This window comes from Condylura cristata, unplaced genomic scaffold (assembly GCF_000260355.1).
Source record: "Condylura cristata isolate star-nosed mole 26May11 unplaced genomic scaffold, ConCri1.0 scaffold00020, whole genome shotgun sequence".
NCBI classification, from domain to species: domain Eukaryota; kingdom Metazoa; phylum Chordata; class Mammalia; order Eulipotyphla; family Talpidae; genus Condylura; species Condylura cristata.
In genome coordinates, this window is record NW_004567121.1 from 16,926,425 (window position 1) to 16,933,509 (window position 7,085).

At 47.6% G+C, this 7,085-nt stretch overlaps 1 non-coding gene across 1 annotated transcript; it reads right to left on the reverse strand.

The window, feature by feature from the left end:
- Window positions 1-6,723: 6,723 nt before the first annotated feature.
- TRNAI-UAU lies at window positions 6,724-6,816 on the reverse strand. The gene is given in 2 exon segments: window positions 6,724-6,759; window positions 6,779-6,816. It is a non-coding gene; the product is annotated as a tRNA-Ile (tRNA).
- Window positions 6,817-7,085: the final 269 nt, after the last annotated feature.

The window sequence follows — 7,085 nt, forward strand, 5'->3', positions numbered from 1 at the left end:
GAAGCAATCATCACGCTAATATCTGATGAAGGCTTCCAGAAGAAGTGATTGCAAAGGCCCTGAGGCAGAAACAAGGGAAAGAAAGAATGGAGTGGCTGGCACACAGGGAGGCAGGACAGTGGCAGGAGCTGAGGCAGGAGAGGTGGGCAGGGGCCAGCTGACACAGGTGGGGCCTTCTGGGCTCCTATAAGCTTTGACATCTCATTCTGCATGCAGTGGAAAGCCACTGATGGTGTTAAGGCAGGAAATGAGAGGATATGTGTTGTGTTTTTAAAGGCTCATTTGAGATTCTATATGGAGAAAGGGCTGGAGAGGAACAAGTGAAAGGAAAGAACCAGTTAAGAGATTCCTGTAAGGGTCCAAGCAGGAAATGCGAGGCTCTTCATGGGGGAGAAGTGCAAAGACTCAGGGTTCTGGAGAGGGACTCGGGCCTTGCCACTGGGGTAGACTTAGTGGTGTGTACAGAGGCACAGTGAAGGTTGCTCCTAAGCTTTTCATTTTTATGCAAGTGAAAGGATGAAATAACTATGTTGTGGTTTGGATAAGACTATGGGAGGAGAAGGTTGGGAGGGGAAAATATACAGAGCTGTGCTCTCTCTGAGTGAATCACCCCAGTGGAGCTGACGAGTGTGCTGACGAAGACGGCTGGGTTTTGTACAAAGACACAGGGATGTGTATATGAACCCTGTCCCCAGGAAGCCTAACAGTTTGAGAGCGCACAGTGATTTTTAATTTAAGCAGAAGTAGATGCTGTCTTTTCTTTCTGGAAGCATTTAGAAATTTGAAAATGCGCTCATCAATGTAAATTGATGTTTTCTACAGTGACAGTTGCGTTCTCCAAGACCCCTCTTGGCGACAACTCTAATAGCTGACACAAAAGAGCACCTTCTTCAGCGTGCACAAACCACAGAAAGAGAATTGGTGAAGCAAGTCTTAGGAATCAGAGACTCAGATGCTTTCAGACCTCTCTCTCTGCCTTCTCTGTCTCTCTCGACCCTGCTTCTCATTAGTTCATTCTGGCCACATGTCCATCTCTGAACCAGCCAGTGGCCTGCGGTGGTGTAGGATGGCTGACCCCCTGAAGCCTGTGCCTCCACTGTGCTCAGGGCCCCAGTGTGTTACCAAAGAAAGGGGAGATAAAAACAGCATCTACTGCACAAGATCACCTTTCTAAAAATAGGAGCTAAAAATCTTAGAAGTGTCAACAACCTCCCAGCAGTGCAAGATTCTTGTCTTTAAAATCCCAGCTTTTCCTCCTTTGCTTTCAGTGCTAGGGAATACACTACTCCACTGGTCAACCCACCCACTGGTCAAGGTTCCTCAATAGCACTCATCATTTTGAAAATAAACTTAATTCTTTGTCATTATCACCCTCGGACTCCAGTTATAAGTCAGGCTTTTTGCTCTAGGTCAACACTGAATATACCTGCTGCTTTACAAATACTGAAAGCCACTAATATAGCTCTCTTCAGTCCTCTCTTCTCTGGGTCCCTGTTCCTAGGAATTTCAACTGGGCAGCCAGTTGGTAAGGGAAAGGGGGGGAGCACCTAGTCCCCTGAATGCATTTAGGTCATTGGTGGGTGGGGTGGGGGAGGGGCTGTAGCATCAAAGACTTGGTGGAGGAAAGACAAGGAACCAAAAGAAGAAGTTCTTCACCACAGACTTTCCCACAGATGGATCCACCCAGCAGCCTGCCTCTGCTCCCAGGCAGCTACTCAGTCAGCAGGAAGCACAGAAACACCGAGAATTCGGTTTTATAGTTTAAGATAAAAGTAAATTAGGAAGAACACAACTAAAGAGGAAAAAACTAAGCCAAAAATTAATGAAAAGACTAAGGACATAAGGAAAGGTATCATGAAAATGTTAAGAGAAAGAATATACTCATATCAAGAGCTTGGAAATGACTGAAAGACTTAGAACAGAACTAAAACATTTTTAAGTGTAGGAATAATTCAAAAACATTCAAGCAATAAAAATGATGCTACATAGGGCCTTTCTTGGCGGCACAAGGGGTTAAAGTGCAGCACTATGAAGCTCTCCACAGCCATTGCTGCACCAGTTCAATCCCCAGCCAGGGAGGTGACCCACATGGCACAGCAGACCTCTCCTGTCTCATCTGCTGCCCCCTCAGCAGTGTATTTCAGTCAGTCTGTCTGTTCTGCTCCCCACTCTGTCTCTGGTGGGTCCTCTCACCCTCCACACCTTTGGCCTATACCCTAGTTCTTGTATGCATAAATAAATAAATCTTAAAAAAATAAGAATAATGTTAAATAAAACAGATGATTTTTACATGCTCTCAAACATAAGACTAAATGATAAAGTAGAAACACATAAGCTGAAAGCATCAGGACAGTGTCCAAGGACTAAAAGACACAGGCCAGCTGCCTGGAGAGTTTCAGGGGCTTTCTTTAGGCCCAGGGTTCTCTAAGGGCACCCCTGCAAACTGAGATCTTCAGCCAAGCTGAGTCTCAGTACCTCTGTTGCTCAAATGCAATGTGTGGGTCTCATTTGGATCTTGATTCCAACAAACTACATTTCTTCAGAAATGTATGGGAATTTGAACGTCAACGATAAGATGACGTACAGGCATTATTGTTATCTTGTTAGGTGTAGTAATGACGCTATGGTTATGTATTTTTTTAAGTGGTTAACTGTTGGTTCTAAATTACTGAAATCTTTTACAAGGTAAATTAAACTGTCTTGGATTTCCATTAAAATTTCCAGAAAGGGGGCTCTCCCTGCTGGCGCAACAGGTTAAAGCACCACACTATGAAGTTCTCTGAAGCTACCACAGCACGAGTTTGATACCTGGCCAGGGAGCTGAACCACAAGGCCGGCAGACCATTCCTGACCTGCCCGCTGCTCCCCTCAGCAGCTTATTTCAGTAGATCCAACTGTTCTGCTCCCCACTCTGTCTCTGGCGAATCCTCTCACCTACCATACCTCTGGCCTGTACCCAGTTCTGTAAGCATAAATAAATAAATCTTTTAAAAAATATTCCAGAAGGGTCCCAGAGAAGGTGATAAAGGAAAGATGAAACAACAGTGACAATTCTTGAGGGTCATGATGGATGTACTAAGGTTAAAAATAGTATTTTCCTCTATTTCAGGGTATGTTTGAAATTTTCCATAATAGAGAACTGGGGATTTGGTTGGACGTTTAAATGGGTGGTGTTCATACAGATCACAGCCCTCAGAGTTTCTGAGAGTTCACACAGTGTTCCCTGCCTCATCCACATGGAGGCCACATGCACTCAATGTCTGTAGGGTGCAAGGGAGAGAAATGAGTCAGGGGTCAAGAAAACAGCAAAGCAAGCCAGGGAATCAGTGGCAACTGGCACCCACCTCTGTGTGGGGAGTTAATGCAGAGTGGTGGGACCATGGCCAATGGCCCAGCCAAAAGGGGCACCAATGCCACCAGGTGGCAGTCAGGGCCCCGGAGAGCTAAGTCTTGAGATGCTCCATCAGAAACTAGAAACCTGGGCATTAGGTGAAATCTCCAATATGTAGGCAAATTTTTAAATACTTTGCAAGTCAGTACTAAAAGCCAAACAAGATCTGTCTGCAGACTTGATTTGTTCCAGACCATGTAATGCATTATATAATAATGCATTAATAATTGGTTGACATTCTTAGCAGGTGAGTCACACAGCTGGGACAACTGATGCCCACATCTGAAACCCCTAGGTCCTTGACATGCAAATGACCATCAAGTCAGGTGTCCTCCACACACTGAACTTTGAAGTGAACACAGACTTATAATTACCTCTATTAAATTGCATCTTGTCGGCCCTCCCTGATGGCATGGTGGGCTAGGATGCAGCACTGAAAGCTGGCCACAGCCACCTCAGTGCGTGTTCGATCCTCACCCCAGAGGTGATCCGCATGGTGCAGCAGACCTCTCCTGTCTTGCCCACTGCTCCTCTCAGCAGTGTACCTCATTAGTCAGCCGGCCCGTTCTGCTCCCCATTCTGTCTCTGGTGAAGCCTCTCATAGCCCCTGCACCTCTGGCCTGTACCCCAGTTTGTTAAAAAAAAGTATTTAATGGCCCTCCCTGGTGGCGCAGCGGGTTAAAGCACAGCACTGAGAATCTAAAGCCGCTTCCGCATGAGTTCGACTCCCGCCTGCCCCGGAGGGGACCACATGGCGTGGCAGACCTCTCCTGACCCACCTGCTGCTCCCCTCAGCAGTGTACTTCGTTGATCTGCCTGTTCTGTTCCCCACTCTGTCTCTGGTGAAGCTTCTCACTGCTCCTGAGCCTCTGGCCTGTACCCCAGTTCTGTATGCACAGATAAATAAATCTTTTTTTTTTAAAAAAGTAATTAATAAATAAATAAGTTGCATCTTGTCATTTGTCAGAAACATTTGTCTCTGGATTGACTCTGCTACAGAATCTGCGCACCTTAAGGCTTGTGTCACACACATCTGCAAACCTAATATCAACTTGGGGCTGTGAGACCTCTCTGTTGCTGGGAATCTGTGGCTATTCAGCTACCACTTCAATCTACTTCCCAAGTCCATTCTCTTCATCTATCTCTTCATCTAACCCACCATGCATTATATACAGGCCTCATCCACTAGGCCTGCCTGTAATAATAATGCTGCCTCCTTACATCTGTAGAGTAGTTCATGGCTTTTAGAGCATTTTCCCATAATTTTCTACTTGATGTTTATCATACATGCAACCTAAAAAAAAAAAATCCTATCAATATTACATTAAAATACTGAACTATGAATCTGCCAATGTTTTTTATGAACCACTAATAATCTACGTGGGAATTTCTATATTATACACAGAAAGGGCAAGTAATTTTCTCCCTCCCTTCCAGGCTTCCCTACCATTTCACCAGAAAAGTAATTCCACCACCCCCACCACCACCACAATTCCAGCAATAACTGAGAGACAGAAACAATATTTAAGAAGAAGAATGCTCTAACCATGAGAATTGATTTTAAAAAAGAAGGAATAGCTTGCCTTTTTTAAAATGAGGTTCTAATGCTAACAGTTTTCAAATCAGAGCTAGAAGGTGGTAGGAGGGGTTCCTGCATGTACAGAAAGTTGGGCAGAGTGACAGCTCACTCACTTTGGGTGGGCGCCTGCTCTCTGCCCAGCTCTCAAGTAGCTAACCAGTTTTGCAGTAACCTCTGCCCATTGCACTTGGCCAGGCTGGTCATTTTATGCTTGTACATTTTTTAATTCACTTCTTTTAAAAGAACAGTTTTAAGCACATTTTCTTTTGAAGTTGCCAACATTTTTGTCTCCATTGTTCAAAAGGGAAAAGAATCTTTACAATGGAACATTAGTGAGCCATAAAAAGAAATGATATATGAGCCAATCTTATTTAGAAAGAAGCTCACCAGAAAGAGTCTACATACTCTGTAAGTTCATCTGAAAACCAGGAAGAGTTTAGAGACAGAAACTAGATTAGCAGCAGTTTCTTACTGAGGTGATGAAAATGTTCGAAAATTTCTGTGGCAAGGAAGCACCTATCTCAATATACTGAAATCCACTTATACACTTCAAATGGCGAATTGTGTGGTATATGAGTTATAGCTCAATAAAGCTGTTTTCTTAAAAACTTAAGCAAACCTTTAAAGTAATGGGTGGATATTACATTTGTCTTCAGCGTGGGCTAGATTTGTAAAGAAAGATTCACCAACCTTCCCTGGGGAGGCCCTGGGGAGCTGGCTGCTGGCTTAAGTGATGTCCACACTTTGTCACATTGCAGTTGGGTTGAGGCTTCCGGTTCTGATCCAGGACTGAGCTTTCTAGGTCTTGCTTCTCACCACTGAGGGGAGGTGGGGAAGGGTTCCTCCATCCCAGGAGTTAATTGAAGTAGTAGCATGTCCATGGACCCAGCTGAAACCACTCTTTTGAGAGACTCGGTCAGGGAGACCTCTACCCTGCTTCACCCACACCGTCTTGGGGTGGGGATAGGGGGCGGTGAGGGCAAGCCAGATTCCCGCTCCTGGGAGGACCTCAGAATTCAGGATTTTGTGGCATGCATGACAGATCACCCACCACTCCCGTGTCTCTAGAAAACGCCTGCTTTCTGGCCTGCCAGCTAATTCCACCATTGCAAAATGACAGTGGGGAGAAGGGACCCAAATTGGGGAGCGAGAAAGGTACATTCCCAAACTGCAAATCGGTCCAGGGAAGCTTGGCTGTCTGATTAAGAAGGGCCTGCGCTCTAGGTAAGGTGTCTGTAAATCAGAAACAAGGGCGAATGACTGTTGAAGTTACACCAATTAAAGGGACGGGAGGCGCTGTTCCACCTGCGCCCCCACCCCGCGCCCGCGGCCCCAGTCTCGAGAGTGGTGGACGCACTCGGGGCTCTCCACCCGAAGCGCGCTGCGCAGCACCAGACCCTGGGCTGTGATCAACAGCCCGCACCCCGGGCCTCGTTCCGGTGCCGGGAGCTCGGGCACGAGAGGATCATCGGGGGTTTCCTATTCTGCTGGAGAGGCAGGGCCCCCACATCCATCTCGGTGCCCAAGACCCGGGTCCGCAATGTCCGGATTGAGTGCTTAAAGCAAACCCCTCAAATGTTCGGGTGAGGGTTCTGTTGGGCGCGCGGTGACGAGCGTTTTGGCGGGTGTGCGCCTGCGACCAAACGGGTCGTGCAAGCGGAGGAGTGAGACGGGAACCGAGAAAAGCTAGACAGACTCACCCGTTTCTACCGCTAAGAAATTAAAAGGGGAGAGCGGGTACCCAAAAGGGTCGTGCTCCAGGTGAGGCTCGAACTCACAACCTCGGCATTGCTCTGCATGTACTGCTGTATAAGTACCGCGCGCTAACCGATTGCGCCACTGGAGCTCCGCTTAGCCCGCCTCGCGATGGCTCTATCAGGGTTCACTCGGGACGGATGCGGGGCTCCGCAGAGCATGCGCACCCGCAGCGCGCAGCCTGGTGGGAGCCAACCCGAGCCGCCAACCCCCCGCCGCCTCCCGCTTGGGAAGTGAGCCGGGAAACCCCGCGAGGGTCCCCCAAGGAGGGGTCGGTGGGTCGTGACGTGACGCGGACCTTCGGGCTCGCCGACAGCGCAAAGCCCGCCTTCCTGGGCAGCGCCGGGGGCGGAGCCCGGG